We start from the raw sequence: 6,817 nt of genomic DNA, 5'->3' as shown, positions 1-6,817 counted from the left end.
ATTGCTCTCGTGTATAAACTATTCACCTTTACTATAGTTTTATGCTTGGTGTTTGATATTTGGGCTATATGGCCCTATGGACCATCGATTATACACTTAGATTCTGTGTAAATTTATAGGCATCAGGCAATTCGTCATCTTAATTTATTTATTGTACTAAATTTAACTATCATGTTTTATCTGATTAGACAGACTTCATATCAATTGAATTGATTGTCACTACTTATTTGTCCTTCGCTGTTGCTCGTCTTTGTATTGTTGATGCTCTGTTTGTTTCCTCTAATGGCACTTGTTAAAGCTAAAAGTACTTATGGTGTGATGAATGCTAAGTAATAATTGATCCTAACCGTTCATTTCATAGGCCTTGCTTTGGATCATCTATGACCCAAAATTCACATCAATCTCCGATCTGAACATCCAATGATCTGTACCTTTTTCATTGAACATGGAAGTTTAAGAATTACATAGGTAGAACCCAGCCTGGTATTGGACATGTTTAAAGTCCTAACGTAATTGTTATATACTTGTGGGTATGGTTTCATTAGGTACTCGTGGGTTTCGGGCTACATGAATAAAAGAGGTGAAAGCTGCCAGAGAGTAGGCCACTAGGACAATGTATGCCAAGCATGGTGAAATATTACAGTCTTGAGTAGGGTCTGTGGCGTCTGCCTAGTTATAAAACTAGGTGGGACCGGGCTTGGTATGGGTAAGATTTAAAGGGCCTAGCCTAAGGCCTTCAATTAGCCGTGGAGCTTTTGGCGTATTCGGTAGGTACCCAAAACTGTACCGAATTGCTAATTTTGGGTGTCTGTATAAAAGTTGATGCATTTGAATCTTACCCCATGCCATACAGGGGAATGAAATGGCTGAGCTTTGGGTGAGGGGGATTAAGCTTGTGATCGAGTGGCTTTTGGGTTTGATGGGGAATTGAAGAGTGAGAAAAGAAAAGGGTTTGATGGGGAATTGAAGAGTGAAGAAAATAGCCGGGGGGGGGGGGTGTTAATTACAAGTTAGGGTGTAAAGACAATTTGGGAGTTCGTGAGTACTTCATCTCGAAGTATTTTTAGTGTTGTTTTCATTTTTTTTGTTTCTGCTTTTTATGTAAAGTTTTTGTTTTCTTCTTTTTTGAATTGTCAAGAGGTGTAAAATCTTAGCTTAAGGGAGTTAGGGTATGTTTGGCTACTTTGAAAAGAAGAAGAAAAAAAAAATCCTAATGCATTCTTTTTCTGTGAGAATATAATTTTATGAAGATTGTGAATTCATTTTTTGGGTAAAAGATTTTTAGAGTAACATAGGCAAAGGTATTAAGAGATGCTTTTGCCAAGAGTATGTAAGGGCCCGTTTGGATACCTCCCATTTTTATTTGGATTTGGTATTGAGTTTTGAATACAAATTGAATAGATCCGGCAGCTCATGGAGAGGGAGACAGGATGGAAGGGGGTACTTCCTAGTGGAGGGCAGAGGTTGAGGAGCAAAGAGGGTCAAGGAAACTGCCACATCTGTGGATTTCCAATTTCTTATTTCCACAACAAATTTAGAAATATGATTTTTTTCACTGTCAGCTGCTGAATTAGAAATCCAAGAATTTGATCCGATCCAAATTACAATGCAAAAAGGAATGAGAAATCCAAATCAAAATCTTCTCGGCATCCAAACGGGCCCAAAGTGAATTTTTAAATCATAAAATTATAAAAAAATTATGGAATCTTCATATATCAATGTGGATCCAATTTGATTACTGAAGATCGAAAGATAAAAATTCCACTCACATCTATTCATTTGGAATGCTGAGCTCTACAATGGTTTAGGTGGTTCATTATAATACAAGGCCGTGTGAGTTGGAGAGAGCTTGTGGATGCCTTGAGTACAAGATTTAGCTCCAATGCTATCGATAACTACTAGCTCCTTGACACAACTAAAATAAACCACTTGGGTGAAGGAATATCAGGAGAGATTTGAAGATTTAGTAGCAAGAACCACTGGGTTAACCGTAGATCGAGTTCTTTGCTGTTAGCCTTACTACTTATTAGTGGGGTCAAAGAAGAAATTTGGATTGCGGCGCAGAAGTTGAAGCCAACTATGATCAACAAGGCTCGGCCTTGCTTGACTATAGGAGGAGAATGTGGAAGCAATAGTGAAATGCAACAGGTGCAGCACCATGAAATAAGAGTTGACCACACATGGAAAGTCGCACGTTGCACTTGGGTTTATTAATCCAAATTAAAGTTTCAAAATCAAGATTGGGCTAAGGCTTTAAGGTGGCTTTTCATATTCCTTCGTACTCCAAAAGTCATGCACAAGAGCACAAAAGAGTGGGCCTTTCTTAGTGACTCTTTGTATTCCATTCATAGTGGCTCTTTGGTTTTCTCATGTTTAGTTGAATGTTTTTAGTTCTCTCATTAAGGGTGATTACATAAAATGAAGAGACTCTTGGCTAGCTTCTAATAAGAGAGAAAAAAGAGAAGGAAAATGTTCTACACCATTGTTGTGGTGTGTGAAAGGAAAGCCAACCAAAGGTGTGTCCCATATTTTTGGTGTGAGATTAAGATCTACACAAGAAGCCTCAAAGTGTTTTGTAGAGCCCGATTGCTTAACTAGAGAGACTCGAAGCTTTGCCTTTAAAGTGTTTGGTAGGTGCACACCAACACTTAGTTGCTGCTCCTGGAGACGGTTCGGTCGTCAGATCCTTGCACCGGAATAGGGCCGAATAACGTCTTAAGGGAAGCGTTCGAAGACGTACAACAGCTCTACATATATTGAGAATCATTTATATTCGGTTTGGTCTTTTCCATCTTTGTTAAAGTTCCTATTTTTGCAGTTTTCATTTTATAATTTCCCCTATTTGCACCAACAGAACCCCTCATCCTCAGACGATGGTGGTCGGAAGTTTCCATGGAAAAAATGAATCTTACATCTGAATGCCAGGACTCCCTTTACAATTATGGAATACGAAAGGAATCATCAAAATAGCTAGTGGAATAGGCCGCCCGATGTATATGGAGTCCCAAACCACATAGGCTTTGAGGCTAAACTATGCCCGTTTGTGTGTAGAAATAAAAAAGTCAAGTGCGCCTCCCAGAATCCATAACCGACTCCAAACGGACTGGTGAATCAAATGATAGAATACGAATGGCGACCTTCTCAGTGTAGAGCATGTAAGAACTTCAGCCATTCATCGGAAGCTTGTCCAAAGTGGCAAAGTGAAGGTCGAGCACAGAACGAAAGACATGAACGGAGGCCCAAATCCCACAGCACAAAACATGAAAACCACCCAGAGATGAAAGATCAGGAAGAAGGTGCCAATGATCAAGAAAAGGAAGCGGAACAAATATCTCTCCCAATCAGAATTCCTCTGCAGAATTGCTTCTATATCCAGCTTCAGGTTTAGAGAATGCTCAATCCGTTCCCAGTCGCACTCTGCCTGAAGAACTCATTCTCTGCCCTTGGCCACACACAAGACGAACACTCCGACAGTGATAAAGTACATATGAAGAAGAGGAATCGGGCTCAGATGACCATGTTAGCCAAGCTGTTGGAAGTTCAGTTCCAAATATCAGCCATGGAGATAATCAATCCCAAAGACCAACCATTGAGGAAAAACCCAACTGCGAAGAGGCGGGTCAGACCAGCCATGGAGAATGCCAACCATTACTGCCTACTACTCCTCTTCAAACTATAGCAACCCGGACGATACCACATGGCAGGAGGTTAGAAGAAAGAAACACTCACCCACTCCCCTTGGTAGAACAAACAGAGGGGAAGGTCCTTGAGGGTAGTAAGGCCCATCCTTAGAAAAATTGTTTTGTATGGTTTAGGTGGGAGTTCTCCTCCTCCTTTTTTGTTTCCCCTTCCTTTGGCTTTGTTCCTTGGAGAAGGGTGGTTTTATACTATCTTTTCTTATTCAATTAATCCGTAGGGATCCCCGCCAGACCCCAATTTACCCATGAACAAAAAAAGCTGACAGAGATTTAGGTCACTACACCCTTTGTCTTTTCCCTATATTTTTCACGGCCACAGTCTCTTCGACTCATATAATTTTCTTCTCCCACTTTATTTTCTTCATCACTTAGGCAACCTGGGTTCCATCCTTGGCTCCCAACTTATTGTCGGAGGCCACTCTGCTACACGGTTTTAGGCTATGTGAATGGCTCTCAATGTAAAAAATAAGCGTGAATCCGTTGATGGTTCTCTTTCCAAACCATCTTAATTTTATCCTTGTTTCTCTTTCCGGGGAAGATGCAATAGCATGGACCTGTCTTGAACTGATAATTAATTTGTACAGATATTGTGGCCAATGTTTGAACTGATCTTCAAAATCATTTTTCTCAACAAAATGTGCCTCTTATTTTCTAGATCAGACGGGCTATTGAATTACTTCACCACGAGACTACCACCATTGCTGTTTGTTTCACAAAGTTGAGGGTATGGGGCTAGCTAGCTCTCATCATATACCTCGTTCCCTTCATGTTCGTGCAGTGCTCTCAAACACCTTACTAATTTTCATTAACAAGAATGTATCGTGCAAGCTCATGACTCACATTCTGCAAAATTCACATCCTCCAAATGGATACATTACCATCCACCAATATAGCTTATTCATTGATGTTGCTAGAAGGGAGGGCGAGCCTTGGCACAACGGTAAGGTTGCTTCATTAAGACCTGGTGGTCAATGATAAGGCTGTGTACATCTAGCTCTCCCCAAGCCTCGTGCATTGGGCTGCCCTTTATTTGTTGGTTCTGATTTTCCATTTATTTGTTGTATTATTTTTGGCCTAGACTATCTCTGTTGTGTGCCTTCTCTTTTTCTCTTTTAATAAATTTCCGTCATTAAAAATATTAATGAAATGCAAATAGATTAGACCAAATGTGCGTGAATCGAGCCGAGAGTGGAAAACCTGCGTGTGTAATATTGTGCGCACATGCCTAATGAGACATTTTATATGACTTAACGAGGTCTTCAAAACGGAAGGGTGCCCTTGTAGAAATGGGGTGGAAGAGCGCTCCCATCATCTGCAAAGAGCACTCATGGGCGCCCTTTCATTCCAGTTCTACAAGGGCGCCCTTCAGTTTAGAATAACTCTTTTTAGAATGTCGAGTGGCCGCTTTTTAAGATGTTCCAAACCATTTATTTGATTTGATGAGTCACAACAGCCCCACTGTAAGTTACCCTCAAAATTACTGGACTTCACGGCGCACACATCATTTATATAAAATCTCCGCACGAGAGTTATGGATGAAGATTAGGATATTTTATATGATATATGCACATGAAGTCAAGAATTTTGCAGAAAGTACAGTGGGGCCCACCACAAGTATGATCCAAACCATTCATTTGATATGTCACAACATAACTGGGCCTCACCCTGCAAATCATCTCCATGAGATGAACCTAACCCTCAAATCTGTAGAGGTTTCTATAATGTGGAGTGCCTTTTTAGATTGGAGGGTTAGGATCATGCCATTGAGATGATTTACTTTGCACGTTATGACCCTTGAAATGAACGTTTTGGATCATAGTAAGAAGTGGGCTCCACTTTACTTTCTAAAAAATACTAGACCCCACACGCACTCATCATATAAAATATTGAGAAGGAGATTTTATATGATGTCAAATATTTTTCAGAAAGTCAGTGGGGCCCACTTCTTATTATGATCCAAACCGTTCATTTGATAGTCCGGAAAGTAAATAGTCCGTACCATGGTTTCAAATTAGTATTTTATTCCGAAATTTCGGTTAAATATTAAATAATTAACAAAAATCGAAATTTTTAGTGAATTTCCTGAAATTTCGGTCTAAATTTCGGAAAAAGCGAAATTTCGGTCGAAATAATGCAACGTTTTGGGTATCCCTAATTTCGGTTTTGGGGTTGGCCGAAACCCGAAATTTCGTTCAGAGACCCGAAATTTCGGTGAGAGAGAGAGAGAGAGAGAGAGAGAGAGAGAGAGAGCACTTTGCAAAGCTTTATTAAGCTCAATACATGAAGGTCATTTTATAATAAAACTTTAGTAGGACCTCCTCATAAATTATGGCAGACAAGAATTCACATGCTTTTTTCAGCTTTCTTAAGGGCACTTCACCCTTCCATCTTGTCCCGGATAGTTGTAATTGGTACACGTGGATGGCCCAGATGGCACCGGCCCCCCTCGTTGAGACACCCTGTCCGTCCGTGGTGGTTCCAACTTCCCCAGTCGGATGGCCAACACAGGGAGGAAGATGAGAGTGTAGCATAGCGCGAGTATCAGTAGCAATCTGAAGGAACCCATAATTTGTGTACAGAAGGAGATTTGATAGGTGTTTTTAGTACGGTTAATGCAGAAGTTCGGAAGTGCTGTGGGTTTTTTTTATAAGACGTAAAGGGCGGAGAGAGACCGAGAGTAGCATCTAATCCTAAGGGGAAGCCCCTTTTTTTGACTTTGAAAGGAGAAGAATAAAAACGGGAAATGATATATTAGCTCAACCTTATCTTGATATTTTCACTAAATCATCCTGTCTTTTAGTGTTTAAAGAGCTATCAAATATTTATTACAGTTCCCAAAAAGCTCTCCCAGGCCAATTTAAAAAAGAAAAGATAAGCTGGGTTTGTGTAATTATTTAAAACATGGTTGTGCTGATATCATTTCCGACAAAAAAATTCGAAGAAAAATATGGTTGACTAACCCTAACATAACAATGGTCTTGAAGATCAACAGCTAGGCAAGGTGATCTATGCCGTCTATTGCCCTTTGACCTTTTTTTATGAAGGGGTGAGATTAATCCTGGCGACCCACTTAATGCTCAGGGAATAATCTCACCGAAATAAAAAAATGCGTGAGGGAA

The 6,817-nt window shown here is 40.1% G+C and overlaps 1 long non-coding RNA gene across 1 annotated transcript; it reads left to right on the top strand.

The window, feature by feature from the left end:
- Nucleotides 1–1,916: 1,916 nt before the first annotated feature.
- On the top strand, nucleotides 1,917–4,247 carry LOC143847233 (uncharacterized). The gene is made up of 2 exons (XR_013234981.1): nucleotides 1,917–2,776; nucleotides 2,855–4,247. It is a non-coding gene; the product is annotated as an uncharacterized LOC143847233 (long non-coding RNA).
- The last annotated feature ends 2,570 nt before the right edge of the window (nucleotides 4,248–6,817 follow it).

This window comes from Tasmannia lanceolata, unplaced genomic scaffold (assembly GCF_043159265.1).
Source record: "Tasmannia lanceolata isolate RefF3 unplaced genomic scaffold, GAP_Taslan_0.1 ptg000015l, whole genome shotgun sequence".
Classification (NCBI taxonomy): domain Eukaryota; kingdom Viridiplantae; phylum Streptophyta; class Magnoliopsida; order Canellales; family Winteraceae; genus Tasmannia; species Tasmannia lanceolata.
This window is presented reverse-complemented; position numbering and strand designations above follow the sequence as displayed.